Raw genomic sequence first — 20,817 nt, forward strand, 5'->3', positions numbered from 1 at the left:
GTCTAATTTGTCAAATGTATTGAACTGGTGATCACAGTTTGAACAGTTGACATCTAGGCCTACAGCTTTCATGCTTAAAACATAACTTGGTTTTTAAATGAAAGAGGGATCATACACGAACAACATAACGGGTTAGGGTAACGTAACCCTATTACAACAGAGATCAACAACCTCTAACAGGGCCTATGCACAGAATGCAGCTATTCAATACTCATTCTTGTATAAGAATATGAGCATGTCTAAATGCTCAGGGAAGAGGCGGGTGCGGAGGCGATTCACAATCAGGCCAGCTGTAGAGAAGACCCTCTCAGCTGGGCATAAGATGAGGTTTGAGTCTGCGTGATCTGCGTGTAGGGAGGGGCAGCAGCCATATCATTAGCTAGAACTAGCTAGATCTGATGGATTTGGACTGGTAGCTGGACAAGCTGTCCTCCACGTGTCACACTGGCTACGTTATTAGCATGATGATAAAGTCTATACACACACAGGCTTTTGTTGCATAAGAGATTTGTGTTTACCACAAAAGGAAGAAAAGCTGTAGAAAATGGCAGACAAAAGAAAACAGTTAAGAGAAAGCACGAAGTGAACAACAGCAGATGAAAGGGAGTGCTTGTGAGAAGAGTGTGTGTATGAAGTTTATTCATGCTTACAGTTTGTACAAATGTGTGTATGTTTGTTTCCAGCTGATATGCCTTGCTGCCACACTGTGTTCAATTAAGACAATCTTCGGGCTTATCAATCACGATGTAGCTCGTTCCCTTCGTTCCGTGCGTTCAGTCACATGTCCCAGACAGCAGCTGTTTACTTGTTGCTGCTGCTCAAAAGAACATTATGTCGGGTTTATTGTGAGTTTACATCACCCCCCTAGAACACAGCATTTTGCCTTGGGATCCAAATGTTTGTCTGTAAACGCACATATCATATCGCAGAGGCGCACACAGCCAGAGACACGTGCCGCCGCACTTGATTAGTGAGACTTCCTTCGACCTTCCATTGAACCATCTCGTGCATCGAGAAGCAAGGACAAGGAAGAGGAAGGAACCCCGTGACCTGTAGTCCATAAAGGTGGGAAATTGACAGCGATCCATCAGCGCCTGTATGTTCCCACTCGGAAAGCTCATTTTCTTGAAAGCCTCCATGGTTATAACATTAGTAAACGGTGGGACGCTGCCAGCTTCCCGCAAGCGCCCGACACTGAAATACAGCGACAGTTTGTATCCACTCAGCTGGAGCCTTTCTGTTATACTTGATAGCTTTTCTGTCAATGGGGTTACAGCTGCAGAGCCAAAGGTTTTTTTACACATGTGATGCATGGCTGTGTGATATAAGTAGGTGGACCGTCTGACTCATCGAATGTCTGTCCCGCCAAAGGTGATTCATTGCGAGCTTGAAAGAGAAAGCAATAGATTGAAGGAAGAAAAAGGGATGTCCACTATCCTAGATACGATCCACTATCCATAACAAACTGATATATTGATTGTAGTACTGTATTTATATCAATTTGAATAGGACTTTGTACGTTTCAAACTTTTGGCTCTCCCTTTCCCGCATTTATTTCACAGTTTTATGCTAGAATAAAATCTACTAGCCCAATTAAAAAACCAACAAAATAATAAACGGTCTCAGTCTGCTTATGTTTAACAAAATTATTTAAACGCATATTTATATCGTAGGGCAATTATAATCATAATATATTCATTTGTTGCCCAAACACTGTAGACTTGCCTCTGAGCATCCCCAAAGAGAGCAAAGGATAAATAATCAAAATGGCAGATTAATTATCAAAATGTCAATTCCTTGGCCACTTTGTACTAGTGAAAAGAGCAGCCCATGAAACGTTGTAAACACAGAATGACAGCTCTGTTGTCAGGCCGGATTACATTTCGCAGGCGGAAGACCCACACTGAAAAACACTCATGAACACGCATTCAAATAAGTCAAATGTTATTTTGAACCTAAGTTACCTGGTCTTGCTAAACCCCAAAGTTCAGCTGAGTTGCAGGAATAACTTATTTCTTTCTTAAAATAAATCTCTCCATTTTATTACTTCCAGGAGCCAAGATAACCTTTGAAAGTGACTTAAATTCATAAATCTGTCTCTAAAAGGTTCAGATGCAACGTGAAGCCGGGTTCCTTTTAAAAGCAGGTCAATACTATTATTGAAGAAGTCTCATACAGAGTTTTATGATGTTAAGACTGGGGCCAATAGTTTTAAAAACGTCTGGGAACACTATACTGCAGTGTATTTTCTGGACAAAAAAAGTGGCTAAGTTCCAGTATAGAGGAGGTAAAAGTATTAATAACAGAACGAATGATAGGTTATGAATGTTAAACAAGGCAAAATAAAATCCCTCACATATTCTACAGCAGAGAATCAGCATTACATTGGAATCCTCTTTATCGCTATCTGCTGCATAAACTAAACATTTACCCATAATTTAGCTCTGGATTTTTCTGCCAACTCCTGAGAGTCTTTTCCCTGGCTTGATATTCTACTATCTTCCGCGGCCACTTGTTTGTTTTGGCTCTCTGCCATCTTCTGCTGTCCAGGTAGTGTATACTCAGCTTGTATGAGCTTGAGGGCTGAGAATTACTGCCCACAGTTTTATGAACAATGTTTTCGCTTTTGCCAGGAAACAATATTTATACAGTGACCTCTCGGTTAGAGGTTGGCAGCGACATCTCTAGGAGCAGCTGGATCCTTTCTGAGTGCTGCATTGATTAAATCAAATACAATTAATTTGTATTCTTTGCGGGCAGATCTTTTTTGCCTAATGCAGCAGTGATGAATCCCTCACATTATGTGTAGGCGAGGGTGATGTAATCTACATCCGCCAACCAGGAAGAGATAATTACCAACAAAACAGTAACATATGTTTGATATCGCACTATTTGGCACCATCTCAAGATCTCAGTTGACTGTAGGAGGTCACGTAAGCCATATATAACAAAGCTATGCTTCATATCAGCACAGAGGTCATTTGCACAATTTCTTTATTGATTTAAGGAACTGCAGTGAAAGCTTCTACTAATAAATCTTGTGGAAATGGGACATATTTTTGATTTGTGGTTTTGGACTTAAATGTGGTTGGGAACATAATAAAAGTTCATTAGAAACGTCTACACCAAACCAATAGGCACTTTTACACCAAGTACTTTTCCCAGGAAAAGATCCCTGAACTATGTTCCCCGGAAATCTTTAGTTCCGGAACGATCTAGTAGATCGCGTTCACACCGGAATAAGTCCCTGAGGCCGCAAACAACTTCACGGCGTGTACTGCCACCATAAGTCCCCGGCCGGAAGTCCCCGGAGTTGGGGACTGGCTTCAGTAGAAGCTGCTGGGACTCCCAGCAGCCTTCTGAGTAAATCGCCAGAAGCACCGACACCTCCTCATCACTCCACCGCTCCCATGTTTTTTTTTGTGTTGCCATAAGTTAGTCTCCCTCCGTTGGTGTGCTGTGCTAATGCTAATGCTAATAAAGCTAATGCCAGCAAATAAAATGGCGGCTTCACAAAATTTTTCCGAGTTTTACGGGGCGTGGTTTGCATCAGAAATTGGAACCTTTTTCTCCCCAGGAAAGTCCCTGCTCTCTAGCAGGGACTAAAAAGGGGTGAAAAGGTTCCCGAAAAAAGTTCTAGTTCCAGATCTTTTTGGTGTGAACGCAAAATCCCAGGAACTATAGGAACTATTCCTCGGAAAAGTATTCCGGTGTGAAAGCGCCTAATTGGCTCATTGACATGGTTCTTGTAAGGGAAACTTCTGCAGCAATGGAGAGTCAGGACACAGAGAGACACAATGAGAGTTGTAGCTTTGATGTCAAACAATGATAGTTTATTGCAAGGATGCGGCCGGAGAATTCATATCACAAGTCACAGCAGCAAAAGGTTCTGACTGCACGGGTGGGTTGTCATGTCAATTCTGCCCAGCCTATCTCTCGATAGACCTTTTAACTAGTTTACAGAGAGTTAATGAGCATATTGCCTTGGGGATGGGCGTAAACATCTGTGGAGCTTAGAAAGCCAGCATTCTCACAGTCGTAAACCATTTTGTGACCGAGAGTTGAACTGGTTTATCAAGATAGCTGGAGCCTCCCATTCCTTAAGAGAGATAACAGAGCCAGGGTTTGGTCGTAAACGTCAACAGGCAATAAGGTTAAATATCGTAGGAGTAAGGAAGAATTATTCTTTGACACTTACAGTAGGAATAAGGAAGAAATATTCTCTAACAGTTCTCAATGTATGGGTTTTGATTAAAACACACAAAAGATTTTCATTTGCTGGGATAAAATGTTTTTTAGCAGCACATGTTTCTGCCGAACAAACCTATAATTTCAACTGCTTCATGTTTTTGTGCTAAGCTAGGCTACAGGCAACATACTGTACTGTGAACTTTTCTCTCTCATCTGCCACCTCATATCCATATCTCCAGCTGCCCTTGTTGGCTCATTGATCTGCTTATAACCAGCTAATGATATTCATCGCTATCAGAGTGAATGTCTTGTCCAAGGTGTTTAGCTTTTTTCCACCATACTAGCTGCATGGCTCTGAATTTTCATGTATTTTATGTCAGGACAGTGCTTTGGTCCAGACTAAAAAATCTATTATTAAATGAATCGCCTCTCTTTTTAGTTTTTGTTGGTATTTAAATTCATGTTCCCCTCATGATGCATTATAGCAAATAAATGTAGGTCCCTTAAAGTGGACCTATCATGCTATATTTGAAAAATATATTGTAGGGCCATACCTATACAAAACATGTCTGTGAAGTCTTTTTTTCAAAATACCAAACAGGTCACCCATTGTAGCCATCCCTCATACTGCTCAAACCCCTCTTTTGAAGCCCTGTTAGAGAAACACGGATCTTGGGTCCTTAGCTTGAAAAAAAAAAAGAAAAGGAGGTGGAGCTAATGCCTTATCAGAATTCTACCAGAGATAAAGTTACATTTGGTTGTGATAAAACGCCATCCTGTTTAAACCACGTCAAGGATTATTTTTGAAATAGTATGGAGCACAAATGCTTTTTCTCTTGCAGGATTATCACAAGGTGAATTCTTTTTTTATTTCCTGCTTTTCAAACACATGTGCTCTTCAGTACAGGTTAGCTCTGAGTGTTAGCGAGGCTTATAATGTAATCAAAGACGTCCAAAACACGTCAGGCATTGTTTCTGATAGCAACTTTCTGTGGGTCCGCTGCCGATTTGACGTCAGTTCGGATGGAATCTGTATCCGTTCATTGTACACCCGTTTTTAAAAGATTTGGGTACGGAGAGGGTTTTATTTTCTGACGCTGCGTGACTTCCCCGACGCACCGGGGACACATACAGTGGGGCAAAAAAGTATTTAGTCAGCCACCAATTGTGCAAGTTCTCCCACTTAAAAATATGAGAGAGGCCTGTAATTTTCATCCTAGGTACACTTCAACTATGAAAGACAGAATGGGGGGAAAGAATCCAGGAAATCACATTGTAGGATTTTTAATGAATGAATTGGTAAATTCCTCGGTAAAATAAGTATTTGGTCACCTACAAACAAACAAGATTTCTGGCTCTCACAGACCTGTGACTTCTTCTTTAAGAGCCTCCTCTGTCCTCCACTTGTTAACTGTATTAATGGCACTTGTTTGAACTTGTTATCAGTATAAAAGACACCTGTCCACAACCTCAAACAGTCACACTCCAAACTCCACTATGGCCAAGACCAAAGAGCTGTCAAAGGACACCAGAAACAAAATTGTAGACCTGCACCAGGCTGGGAAGACTGAATCTGCAATAGGTAAGCAGCTTGGTGTGAAGAAATCAACTGTGGGAGCAATTATTAGAAAATGGAAGACATACAAGACCACTGATAATCTCCCTCGATCTGGGGCTCCACGCAAGATCTCACCCCGTGGGGTCAAAATGATCACAAGAACGGTGAGCAAAAATCCCAGAACCACACGGGGGGACCTAGTCAATGACCTGCAGAGGGCTGGTACCAAAGTAACAAAGGCTACCATCAGTATCACACTACGCCGCCAGGGACTCAAATCCTGCAGTGCCAGACGTGCCCCCCTGCTTAAGCCAGTACATGTCCAGGCCCATCTGAAGTTTGCTAGAGAGCATTTAGATGATCCAGAAGAGGATTGGGAGAATGCCATATGGTCAGATGAAACCAAAATATAACTTTTTGGTAAAAACTCAACTAGACGTGTTTGGAGGAGAAAGAATGCTGAGTTGCATCCAAAGAACACCATACCTACTGTGAAACATGGGGGTGGAAACATCATGCTTTGGGGCTGTTTTTCTGCAAAGGGACCAGGACGACTGATCCGTGTAAAGGAAAGAATGAATGGGGCCATGTATCGTGAGATTTTGAGTGACAACCTCCTTCCATCAGCAAAGGCATTGAAGATGAAACTTGGCTGGGTCTTTCAGCATGACAATGATCCCAAACACACCGCTCGGGCAACGAAGGAGTGGCTTCGTAAGAAGCATTTCAAGGTCCTGGAGTGGCCTAGCCAGTCTCCAGATCTCAACCCCATAGAAAATCTTTGGAGGGAGTTGAAAGTCTGTGTTGCCCAGCGACAGCCCCAAAACATCAATGCTCTAGAGGAGATCTGCATGGAGGAATGGGCAAAAATACCAGCAACAGTGTGTGAAAACCTTGTGAAGACTTACAGAAAACGTTTGACCAACAAAGGGTATATAACAAAGTATTGAGATTAACTTTTGTTATTGACCAAATACTTATTTTCCACCATAATTTGCAAATAAAGTCTTTAAAAATCAGACAATGTGATTTTCTGGATTTCTTTTTCTCATTTTGTCTCTCATAGTTGAGGTATACCTGGGATGAACATTACAGGCCTCTCTCATCTTTTTAAGTGGGAGAACTTGCACAATTGGTGGCTGACTAAATACTTTTTTGCCCCACTGTATGTATGTATAAAAGACATCACAAAGTGCATTTTCCATGATAGGTCCCCTTTAAATGATTTTCCAAACAGGTGATTTATTGTGTGTTTCATAGTCAAAAATCTGCAAAAATAATAATTACCCATGGGGACCATTTAACGGATAACTGCACATTTAAAAAATATGTACAAAAAACACTTGATATTCGAAAGGGAATTAAATAACATTCTGTCTTTAAGTAGATTTAGAGTCTCTAACTGAATTTGCTCTGTAGGGTAACAATCATCTAGGACAGTTTCCTCTGACACTTTCAATGATTTGATCCGTTTGAGAAAATCATTTGACAAAGGTACTTTCCTTTCTTCCACAAGTTAATTTTTTATTTCATACACTTTTGACACTTTTTGGAAAAAGTCCCAGCAGCCTATGTTTTGGGTGATGGGGCAATGTCCAAATATAAAGACATATGCTCTCATTTCTAAAAGAAGGCCAGCATTAGGCACTGGTAAATTAAGCTTGACCAATGACACGTAACGATGACATAAGTCTATCCAAAAAGAACAGGGAATAAATTGCAATAAAAACAAGATTAGGTCAGTCAATCCAACCTCCAGCTTGAATGAGACATAACTTATAATATAAACAGACAAATGACTTTTCTTCCCTGGGGAAATAAGAGTTGCTGGAGAGGAGCTTCGACACAGACTAACACTTGAAACTAGCAGAGTCATGCAGTCAAGTGCTGTTGTGTAAATGTTGGATACTGATGTCAAGCCTCCTGAGCTAAATTAGTCATTAGTGATGGATTCAATAGCTTGAGATCGAACTGGGACACCTTAATTATTCATTAGAATGAGCTTAAAGGACTTAAACCTGGATTTAAAGCTTTCTCGTAAACCTCATTTGGTTGTACTGAAGGTAAATAGAGAAGTAAATTACACTTTAGTGAAGAAAGTTTTACATATACTCACCAGTAGTTGTTTTCTCTTGATTCAAGAAAACAAGTTTAGTGTTTTGGACATCCAGTAGACACATTATTTAACCTCTGCTGGGCCACATTAAAGAAAACTTCCTATCATCACAAACGATTTTTAATCAATTTAGATAAATCACCTATAAAGGAATGATATGTTTAATCAGGAGCAGCTGTTTAAAATGGACACCACACACTTTGAAAACTTGATTCCTAATGGTCTATTAAACATTTAGGGATCCTGACAGTGTGACTGTGACTAGAAGATTCTTATCGTACTGATCCTGGCCGACAGACGGCACAATAAATGTTGCATTGCATAAGACTGCTACGGCAATCCAAACCAATGCAATGTGTGTCAGTAACACGATTGATTATAGGCAAAATAAATGGAATAGTGCTTGTGCTAAAGGCTGATGAATGCTTTTCTGCTTGCAAAATACTATTTACAAAATCAGCCGAAAGCGTTTTGCTCTATTAAAACTTGAATTTGAGAGTAATGAACCAAAATTAAGTCATATTTTAATACACCAGCAGCATGTGTGCCAGCTCCAACATCTTATTTGCAGCTTGTCATAAATACAGTGCAGGCACACATTTCACATTCAGGTCTGGGATCAGTTTCCAACAAAAGCCATATGTGAGCAAGGATGTTTTGAACATGTCATGTACATACAGTATTAACTCTGATAGACAGGATTACACCTGTTTCTGTACAAATCTAAATACCCTGAGCTGTCGTCTATTGATCCCTTGTTAATACAACATTTAACTAAGCATGGTCCAACAAAGTAAAGCAATTAAACTGAAGACAATTAAGAGACTGATAGCCCACATGACACTCTCTAATCAATAGCTCCTTCTCAAAGCTACCACCTCGTAATTCTGAAGTGATTCTTAATTATCTTCAAGCATTTTACCACTCTGTTCCCGCATGGTTAATTAGACCCTTTTCAAAGTGTACTTTTTGACATGTCATAGCAGGACAAGCACAGGTGTGACTAATAACACTTATTATCAATTGAAGGGCCCTGCCAATCAGCAGCAGAGCTCAGCGATTTGCAACTGGATTATTGTAACTCTTTATTATCAGGGAGTACTAAGAAGTCAATCAAGTCGCTTCAGCTGATTCAAAATGCTGCGGCTTGTGTACTAACCAGAGTTAGGAAAAGGGACCACATTACTCCTGTTCTGGCTGCCTTACACTGGCTCCCTATAGAACACAGGATAGAATTTAAAATTCTTCTTCTCGCCTACAAAGCCCTTAATGGGCAGGCGCCATCTTACCTTAAAGAACTCATTATACCCTACAGTCCTACTAGGGCATTGCGTTCCAAGAATGCAGGGTTGTTGGTTGTTCCTAGAATCTCTAAAAGTACAATGGGAGCCAGAGCCTTTTCTTATCAAGCTCCACATTTGTGGAATCAGCTTCCAGTTTGTGTTCGGGCGGCAGACACCCTATCCGTTTTTAAGAGTGCGCTTAAGACCTTCCTTTTTGATAAAGCTTATAGTTAGGGCTGATTAGATTCAGCCCCTAGTTTTGCTGATATAGGCTTAGTTTGTCGGGGGACATCTTACTTCTTCCTTCTCTCTGTCTATACCCGTGTACACTCATGTTCCGATTAACCCAGCTTCCCAAAATGTCTTTCTTTTTGGTGTCTATATACGCTGGGATCCGGAGTCATGGATGATCCTGCGGTCCTGTGTCCTGGATCGCGAGCGCTGGATCTTGAGTCGTGGCTGTGGTCCTGGATCATAGGTCCTGGATGGATATCCTCGTGGATTCATCTTCCTATTATACACACATGCATTTCCAAACATTTGGACTACCTATGTTGCAAATGTATTATCTTTTCAATTTACACACGGCATCTATTGCACGTCTGTCCGTCCTGGGAGAGGGATCCCTCCTCTGTTGCTCTCCCTGAGGTTTCTCCCATGTTCCCTTTAAACTGGGTTTTCTTTGGAAGTTTTTCCTTGTACGATGTGAGGGTCTAAGGACAGAGGGTGTCGTATTGTCATACTGATATTCTGTACACACTGTGAAGACCACTGAGACAAATGTAACATTTGTGATATTGGGCTATATAAATAAACATTGATTGATTGATTGAACTGATGTTATTATCGGGTTGCATTTACCAGCAATTCCCTTGGTCAGTACAATGTTATTACCGGTAAAATCAAAGGCCAAACAATGGAAGTAAGACACAAGTTGTTATTTTAAAGGTCACCTATTATGCAAAATCCACTTTTTCATGTCTTTTATTCATAAACTCTGTGTAAAGACTAGATTCTGAAAGTTTCAGAAAAAAAGATTCGCTCACTTTTTGTCCTGATCCATTTATATAAAAACCTGTCTGAAAATGAGCTGTTCAGATTTTGGCCACTTTGTGATGTCATAACGATTTTTTGGCTTGTGTAACTGTTACGTGCTTGTGTTGCTTTTCTCTGTCTCTCTGCTGCGCAGGTACGCCTGGTCCGCCCCTGGCTCCGCCTCCCCCAGGTGTCCTAATGACATTCAGCTGGGGAAGCTGGAGGAGAAGAGGTCTCTTCCCTATCCAGATGCCGGAAGACTCTGTCCGTGGACTACCTCACTCTGCTGTTTAGGATCTGTAGATCCCCTGTGTTACTTGTGTGTCTTATGTACTTTGGAGGACCAGGTAGTGCAGGTTTTGGTGGCTTTATTTTCTCCCGCAGGGATTTGTTAGATCTCTGGGTAGCGGAGGGAAGCTCTGGGTCCTACGGCCCGTGGTGTGGCTGGCCCAGGCCCCCTTCGTCATTTTGTTTGTTTTTCCTGTCCTCCAGCCCTTGTTCATTTGCCGGTTGGCCATGTGAGTACGGTTGTGTCTGGAATAAATAAGACGCCGTTTAATGCTGCGTGTTTGCTGTGTTTTATTTTATGTTGCGGGTCTCCCCACGAGCCACTATCACTAAGTAGGGGGCGGGTTGTAACAGTAACCATTAGCCAATAACCAACCGAGGTAATGAAAAACAGTATAGGGGACTTTTAACATTCATTATGCTTAAGGATAGGGTGGATTTTATATATCTTGTCATCGCTATTTAAAAAAAACATCAGTATATCAGCTCAAAATGTTCTTCGTGTCTGATACAACACTTTTCCTACTTGCAAATCCAGGCTTCTTTGTGAGGATTTGCAGACCATAAACACAGTCATTAGATTGGTGTAGCTTGGTGAGGGCAGCTTGGGATTAAAACTTGCTGCGGGGCTGAATTCAAGGCAAGAAAATTCCAAGATTAAGAGACTTTGCATCACTGTGAAATGACCCTGGCTCCTCCTTGACCCACTCTGAAAACCTTCAACCTTACACAACACTTTCATCTGCTCTTCAATGGCAGTGCATTGAACTAGGGCTACTGCATTGTTGAGGACATTTGCATAGTGCAAGTATAAGTCGGAGTCCGACCCTTGTCAATTAACTACAGGGGTCCCTCAGGGCTCTGTTCTTGGTCCCCTCCTCTTCTCCTTGTACACAAACTCGCTCGGATCAGTCATTAGCCCGCATGGTTTTTCATACCACTGCTACGCTGACGACACCCAATTAATTCTGTCCTTTCCCCGCTCAGAGACCCAGGTCGTCGCACGCATCTCTGCTTGTCTAGCTGACATCTCTCAGTGGATGTCTGCTCACCACCTCAAACTCAACCTTGACAAGACTGAACTGCTTTTCCTTCCAGGAAAAGATTGTCCCACTCTTGACCTAACAATAAACATCGGCACCTCTGTTGTTTCCCCGACTCAGACTGCAAGGAATCTGGGTGTGACCCTAGATAACGACCTGTCCTTCACTGCAAACATAGCTGCTACAACCCGCTGCTGCAGATACACGCTTTACAACATCAGGAGGATGCGTCCCCAGCTGACCCAGAAAGCTACGCAGGTTCTGGTCCAGACTCTTGTCATCTCACGCCTAGACTACTGCAACTCCCTCCTGGCTGGTCTACCTGCATGTGCCATCCGACCTCTGCAGCTCATCCAGAATGCAGCGGCTCGTCTGGTCTTCAACCTTCCTAAATTCTCCCACACCACGCCGCTCCTCCGCTGCCTTCACTGGCTTCCGATAACTGCTAGAATCCACTTCAAGACAATGGTACTTGCGTACCATGCTGCGAATGGACCTGGCCCTTCATACATCCAGGACATGGTTAAACCGTACACCCCAGCACGTGCACTCCGCTCTGCATCAGCCAAACAGCTCGCTGCACCCGCACTGCGAGGGGGACCCAAGTTCCCATCAGCAAAAACACGTGGGTTTGCTATCCTGGCTCCAAAATGGTGGAATGAGCTCCCATTGACATCAGGACAGCAGAAAGCTTGCACACCTTCCGACGCAGACTGAAAACTCATCTCTCTCGACTCCACTTCGAGCGATAGAACTATTAACAAAGCACTTATATACTAATAAAGGACTGGCTTATCTAAAGCCAGTTGAGTAGCACTTGAAATGTTTTAGCTCTATGAAACCTGATGTACTTATGATTCTGTTTTTCTTCAAGTTTGTTTTTGTTGGTCGAACGCACTTATTGTAAGTCGCTTTGGATAAAAGCGTCAGCTAAATGCAATGTAATGTAATGTAATGTATATTTCAGTACTTCTAACTACTAACCCTATTATACTGTTTTTCATCAATATCTTATAGGTCTCAGATACATACAAAACATGTCTCTGAAGTGTTTGGCTCCAAACACCAAACAGATCATTGTTGCATCCCATAATCCCCTCTGTTTCAGCCCTGTTCCAAAAGTGCTGATTCTCTGCCTGTTACTTTAGATGAAAATAAGGAGCCACTCCCCACGCCCCTCTGAGAGATATTTGGTTAAAAAGAACTCAATGGTGCTCTAGGAGGAGATTCAGGTGATATAGTGTATGTGTGGGGGGGGTTACCTTGGTTGGTGATTGGCTAATGGTTACACAAGCCAAAACATCGTTATGACATCATAAAGTGGCCAAAATCTGATCAGCTCATTTTCAGACAGGTTTTTATATACTGTAAATGGGTCAGGACAAAAAAGTGAGCCAATCTTTTTTCCTGAAACTTTCAGAATCTCTTTCCACAGAGGGGAAACATGTTTATGAATAAAATACATGCAAAAGTGCATTTTGCATGATAGGTGACCTTTTCAAATCAAGCCTGACCTATCAATCTTCCAAGGTGAGGGCTCTGTGTGAGGTAATAGATCGAGCTGCAGGAAACCTCTTTCTTTTGGGAACTGTAACCTTGCTGTTCTGCTGACGCAGCAGCCTAAAACAACAGGAAGCCTTATCGCCGAGACGTATTGAAGGGTTAGGGTTTAGGGAGGACAGATATGAAAAGTAATGCGAGGATAAAAGAGGCTGAAACAGGGGAGGGCTATATCATCAGTGGGATAAGTTAGAGGGTAGATGAGGAGAGGTGGATGTCACAGATTACATATTTATGTCTATAGACTATCCTTTACTTCATTCCCCAACCTTTGAACAGGAACAAATTGTATCCTCTTACCCTAAAATGTCCTGAATTATCTAAAGTAATTCCCTCTTGTTCCCTGCCCTAAATGCAGACAGAAACACACATGCAAGCGTGCACACACACAGACGGACACTTGTCTGTTTGCTGCTGGCTGTGGTCTGCGCCGTCTGGGGGCTAGAGTACTTCAGATCACCATGGATTACTACGGGATTTTCCCAGCAGCCTCTAAAATCTCTGGCTTTCAACATTCAGGGGATTTGACTATTTGGAAACATAATTAACATTTAGATTTCTCTCGTAATCAGCCGGACATGACGTCGCCATCGCATTTCTCCAGGGTTTCAATTTGCTCATAGCATGGCAGACATGTATACACAACATTTCAGACATGATGAGGTTTAGAAGCTGAAACGCAGAGTATTTATGTATTTTAAAAACAACAATATCACACTATTGAAATAAAGCCTGCCAGTTTTTATCGCATGTTGATGTGACATAAGAGATGTCTCACATATTTAAGTGACATCTACATCAATATATTATTCCTAATGACAAAGACATCGACATAAAAATGGATATAAGCGAGAAATATTATGAGATAGAGACTTGAAGATTCTCCAGCTTGACATCCATAAAAGATACTGCAACCCCTACATTGTGAGATTAATCACTGCATGCGACAGGTGACATATTGTAAGTAATAATGCAGGTGAACAGAAAGTTCCTAGAAGCTTCTTACCATGTTGAAATGTTCAGTGGAAGACTAATCGTGAGAACAGAAAACCTTCTTTTATTTCCTGTAATTGCTCAACAGAATAGCTTGAAAAGATTCAGAGAGGTGAAAAACACTTACATTTCATCTTGATTATTGGTACAAAAACACAAAAGTGAGCCGTAATGATTGATGCATTAGCAGAGGCACGTTGGAGACAGATCTGTCCTTTTAAAGGTACTTGTAGGTCACGGACAACAATTTTAAGAACACGATTTGGAATATTTGAAAGGTGAAATATCAAATGAATGTTTTCCACCCCTTCTCAAATGGTGATTTCTTAAATTTATTTTTCAAAACCTACTTGTTCTGTTTTCATCCGACATGTAGTTAATTTCCGGTGCGATATTGTAAACATTTGGTGGAGTAGAAATCCTGACGTGAAACTAAACTAAAGAGCAAACTTAGAGCACGTAAGGACAGCCCAACAAACCAAGATCAGTGTGATCAGTGTGAGGAGATCTTCATCAGACTCTTGTTTGGTTTTCATTACCATGAGTTTCTGATAAAACAGCAGACAGAGCAACTTACTAAAGTTACAATGAAAGAAAACCCGATTGGATTGCTCCATCAGGTCTAATCCTATTATTCAAGCACTGTGGGTGTGCCTACCTGTAGATGGCTAAGAAGCATACTGGTAACACAAGCCACATGAGCAAGGCTGGTACATGACTATTTTAATAGACGTCACCCATCAGGGGATCAACAGACGCCAGTAAAGCATTACTTAAAATACTTTCCAATCCTATGGGATTACTACGCATATGCAACAAATCAAGACTCAGGCAGTGAAAAGCGGTCAATGGTTCAACACCTGATCCACTGTCTAGGCTCGTGTGACCTCTGGGCAGAGTACCTGCACCTGTTTCACTTCAACCAACATGCAGCATATGTTACACTGAGCTTTGTTAATGTCATGATCACGAATAAAGCCAATAACTTTAATTTGATGTATAAAAGGAAAGCAAAAAAGACCTTCCGTGATCAATGCCACTACATTAGAAACATGGTTATATTTGAGCAAAATATACATGGATTAAGATTAAAATCATGGATGGATTAAAAGATTAAGAGCTGCATACATTTAACGGTAATACTAGACTGTTCGAGTTCTGTTTAAGGGCACAGACGAGATGCAAGACTTGCTGGAGTATCATTAATATATATGACCATGTTTTTCTGATCATCCAACAGAGTTTGTCTTTGGGCGACATGTCTTTCCTTCATGTCGAAGGACCAGACATCAGAGCAAACGGTCAGCTCTGAAATGATTAACTTGTAATGAGGCATCAATTATTTGTCCTACCTGCTAATCAGGATCAGTTGTTGGGCCACTTTGTTGTCTGAAGCAGCTAGAGTGCATCCAGGTCAGGCAGGCTGCCCAATGTGACATTAAGGGTCAGAGCTCTGCTGTGACTAAACTAAGTACTACAGCAAATGTAATGTATGTTACTTATTTTAGCATACTGGATTGGGAAAGGAAATCAATGTTGACAGCAGGAAGTAGTACCGTACAAGACGTTCCCCAACTGTCAATTCACTTGTGACCATTTGGAATGAAAGTATAGGGGTTTCTTAAACATCCAACACATTTAAGGTAAAATAAATCGTCAGTTAGAATTGACCAGTATGTATTATCAGGATCACTGGAATTTCTAGCTACCCAATTCTGCAATTATGTAGTATCAGAATCAAAAATGCGAATGGTCAACCATTTATAAAGGATTTTAGATGTCTGACTTTGATAATACTGTATGTAAACATTCAAAGTAATCAAACACAATTGTACAGTTCATAATGCTCTATGTAAATACATTTTATATTTCTAATCCTTATATGAGCAACTCTACAATCATCTTGAGTCTATGCCTGAGGTGTTGCAAGTTTTAACAATGGGGATTCTAATAACATGAACGTGGTCTTCACTTTTAACGATCAAACAAGAGTGTTTCATTTAAAGTGAGAAGTTGTATTATACATACACATATATATTTAGATAGTGCCCTAATACTGCGCAACTTAAGCATTAGACAATACAACAAGAACTAGTCATTAGTTTTGACCCTCGCAGCGATAAGTAGTGGATAACCCTTAGTTCTTAAAAATCAGCTTAAAGGTTAAGTACAACTGTTTCCTTGTGGTTGTGTAATCTGTAGAGGTTAAACAAGTGCCCAGCTGTGTGGATCTAATAATGATGTGTCATGCCAACTGTCACTTTAACCCCCCTGAGTTGCTAGTGGTTAACTTGTTGTATTGATGCACAGTATCAGTAAAGTAATGTAGCAACTCACATCATGTTAAGTAGGGATATCCCGATCACCTTCTTTTGCGATCATTTGATTTTGACAATCTGCCGATACCGATTTTTCCCGTTCCGATCTTTATGCAATGCATTAAGAGAAAAAAAAGGTAACAGATAACGGCTGGTCATCCAACGCAATAAATTCAGCTATCTTGGCTGTTATTGTGTTGGCCTTTTCACTGTTCTGGGGCCGTTTCTCTTTACTTTTAAAAGTCTCTGAAAGTGTCGGTTGTTTCAGTGCCGTTACCTGAGTGGCCGCTGTGTACTCGTCGTGTTGTTGTTGGTGTTTGTTTCTCAGGTGGCGTATTAGATTGGTCGTGTTGAACGTAGCTCTGTTCTTTCCACCACGCGGAACCTCCGCCTTGCAAACATTGCATCTGGCTGTTACACTGCCTTCGCTTTCAATTTTATAATACTTCCAAACTCCTGACATTTTCTCTGTCCCGACTCCCGAACACCAGCTGTATTCTATCGTTGATTTTTGTTGAAATATCACCATCTCAGTTTAATATAATTGGCCGAGTTCATAGATCGGTGAAATGGCTCACTGGTACGACGAGCAACAATGGGACGGTGTGTTTTTGTGCACTCCGTTAATTGGATTGCTCGTTTTGATGTTTGCATACCTATACCCCGTCATTTTATCACTATCATCTTCTTGAGTGAGTTTCGTAATGCTCAGATTTGTTTGTACCAGTCGGTTTGCTGATTAAGCCACCCTTGGCCTCGGCTGGTCCCTGTCCAATGCCTCCGTGTCATCCCAGAGGTCCATGATACTCTGAGCCAAAGCTCGCAATCCTGTTACAACACTACCATCTTCCCAGCTCCAATCAGGGTGTAATTAAAGCAGTCAGTCATGGGACAAGAGTAGAGAGAGGAAAAGTGAATTAGTAGTCATGTCTGGCCCAGGAGATGGAAGATTTGTATTTCTTAATTTGTTTCAGTTATTGAGCTTGGTCTCCTGGATGTTTTAGTGACATTATATGCTATTTACAACAATTACACAACACATGATGTATTCAGGTATAGAAATAGCGGGGGGTGCTGCGGGAGTGTCTGCGTGCACATCTCTTGCACGATTTGAGAGCAGCCAGGCTGTGGAGGCATAGAAGGATCAGGAGCCCCGCCCTTTTGTTTTAAACAGGGCAGATGTGTCCAAATCCTTTAAACGGGTTAACCCACACAAGGCTCATGGACCTGATGGCATCCCTGGCCGTGTTCTCAGGGTGTGTGCAGTTCAGCTGGCAGAGGTGTTCACAGACATCTTCAACAGGTCCCTGCTGCAGTCTGTTGTCCCCACATGTTTTAAACACTCCACCATCGTTCCTGTCCCCAAAAAGACAAAAATCACCAGCCTCAACGACTACCGCCCATTAGCACTCACCTCCATCATAATGACGTGCTTTGAGCAGTTAGTCAAAACAATTCCTCACCTCCTCCCTCCCTGACTCTCTGGACCCTCTGCAGTTTGCCTACAGAGCAAACTGGTTCACAGACGACGCCATAGCCCTCACCATCCACACTGCCCTCTCACACCTGGACCCGAGGAACACGTAGTGAGAATGCTGTTCATTGATTACAGTTCAGCATTCAATACCATTGTGCCCTCCAAGCTGGCCATCAAGCTCAGAGACCTTGGGCTCAACAGCGCCCTCTGTGACTGGCAGTGCGGGTGGGAAACATCACATCCTCCACCCTGATCCTCAACACCGGAGCCCCTCAAGGCTGCGTGCTCAGCCCTCTCATACTCCCTGTTCACTCACGACTGTGTGGCCACACACAGCTCCAACATCATCGTGAAGTTTGCTGACGACACGACTGTCATCGGCCAGATCACCAACCGCGACGAGACGGCGTACACAGAGGAGGTCGAAAACCTGATACCTTGGTGCCAGGATAACAACCTCCATCTCAACGTCAGCAAAACAAAGGAGCTGATAGTGGATTACAGGAAGCAGCAGGGAGAGGGACACGCCCCCATCGCCATCAATGGGACTACGGTGGAGAGAGTCAGCAGCTTCAGGTTCCTCTGGGTCCACATCACTGAGGACCTGACATGGACTCTTCACACCACCACCATCACCAAGAAAGCACGACAACGGCTCTTCTTCCTCCGCAGGCTGAGGAGGTTCAACATGGATTCCAGGATACTCTGCAACTTCTACAGGTGCACCATAGAGAGGATCCTGACCTTCTACAGGTGCACCATAGAGAGCATCCTGACCTTCTACAGGTGCACCATAGAGAGCATCCTGACCTTCTACAGGTGCACCATAGAGAGCATCCTGACCTTCTACAGGTGCACCATAGAGAGCATCCTGACCTTCTACAGGTGCACCATAGAGAGCATCCTGACTGGCTGCATCACGGCCTGGTACGGCAGCTGCACCGCCCTCAATCGTAAGGCTTTACAGAGGGTGGTGAAAACTGCACAGAACATCACCAGGACGGAGCTGCCATCCATGGAGGACCTTTACTCCCAGCGGCTCAGGAAGAAAGCCCTCAGGATTATAAAAGACCCCCATCACCCCAGCCAAAAACTGTCCAGTCTGCTGCCGTCTGGCAGGCGCTACCGCAGCATCCGGACTAAAACCACCAGACTCATACCTCATTCACACCAACGCAACTCCGGTTCAAGCTCCGTGCTAGAGCTTTTCAGGTTCAGAACCAGTTCTTCGGTTTAGCTCTGGCTCTTTTCACACCGCCCAGAGTCCGACTGGTAATGTGTCGTTGTGTCATCGTTTGCGTCATGATGTAACCGTTTGCATGCATGCATCATAAAGCCAAACCGCGCGGATGAAATCAGTTGCATTCATTTCTTATGGCTCTATCTGCAGCTTTTCCGGAGTCATTTCTGTGGTTTAGTTATATTCTTATAAAAAAGTGTACTCGTGTCAATAAAAGTTTTTTTAAAACACAACTGCTTCCGAGGTCGGTCTTATTTCTTAAGGTGGACTGAACCATGAGTGTGGAGTAACGTAGTATCTTTCATTTAAATGAACTGTAACCTTCACCCAGGTATGTAACGGCTGTTCTCAAATGAATACGCGAAGTAAAGTTTAATATTTATAGTTTTATAGATTTATAATGAGTTATAATGAGAGGTGATCAACGTGAATGCTCAGGTTCCACCTTAACACGCAGACACGTTGCTTCACCATGAGCAGAAACCTTTATATATACAGTCTATGGCAGAAACTCTGAAACTCTTGTTAAGTTTCTCTCTCCCGCTTTTTGTTGTTGTTCAGGAGTTGATCTGTCTCTGCCGTTGGTGTGAATGAGGTATCAGAGACAGTTTCATCCCAATAAGACTGTTAAACACCTGCACTGTTGAAACAACATCCATAACATTCATCTGGCTGCTACTTAAAAATTATTTATCTATTTACCTAATACATCATATTTCAATGACTTGCATATAGACTCTTATTGCACTATTTCACTATTTCACTTTTTTAAACTATTTTTCTTCTTGTATTTACTGTTGGTTGGTTATTGGCTAATGGTTACAAGGCAAGGCAAGGCAAGTTTATTTATATCGCACTTTTCAACACAAGGCAATTCAAAGTGCTTTACCAAAAATGAAAGACATTAAGAAAATGGCATTTAAAATCAGTCATTAAAAAGAAAAGTTAATAAATTAAACATTAAAAGAAAAAGTACAAGGATAAAAGTTACAGTGCAGTCTAAAATATGAATAGTTTAATTAAACATTAAAAGAAAAAGAACAAGGATAAAAGTTACAGTGCAGTCTAAGATATGAATAGTTCAATTAAAAGCAGCGGCAAAAAGAAAAGTCTTCAGCCTGGATTTAAAAGTAGTAAGAGTTGCAGCGGACCTGCAGGTTTCTGGGAGTTTGTTCCAGATATTTGGAGCATAATAACTGAATGCTGCTTTACCATGTTTAGTTCTGACTCTGGGGACAGAAAGCTGACCAGTCCCTGAAGACCTGAGAGATCTGGATGGTTCATAATTTAGCAGGAGGTCAGAAATGTATTTTGGGCCTAAACCATTCAGTGCTTTATAAACCAGCAGCAGTATTTTGAAATCTATTCTTTCTTTTCTATATCTTACACAAGCCAAAAAATCGTTATGACATCATAAAGTGGCCAAAATCTGATCAGCTCATTTTCAGACAGGTTTCTATATAAATGGATCAGGAAAAAAAGTGAGCAAATCTTTTTTCCTGAAACTTCCAGAATCTCTTTACACAGAGGGGAAACATGTTGATATATAAAAGACATGAACAAGTGGATTTTGCATAATAGGTGACCTTTAAGGCATCACTCCAAATGCTCAAACGATTGTAAGCAGCCTCTCTAAAGGATAGTGTCACTATACATAGAATGACTTGCAGAAAATAAAAAAGGGCCATTGTAACACAACGCTGCCATCCTGTAGC

This window comes from Pseudochaenichthys georgianus, chromosome 12, assembly GCF_902827115.2.
Source record: "Pseudochaenichthys georgianus chromosome 12, fPseGeo1.2, whole genome shotgun sequence".
NCBI lineage: Eukaryota > Metazoa > Chordata > Actinopteri > Perciformes > Channichthyidae > Pseudochaenichthys > Pseudochaenichthys georgianus.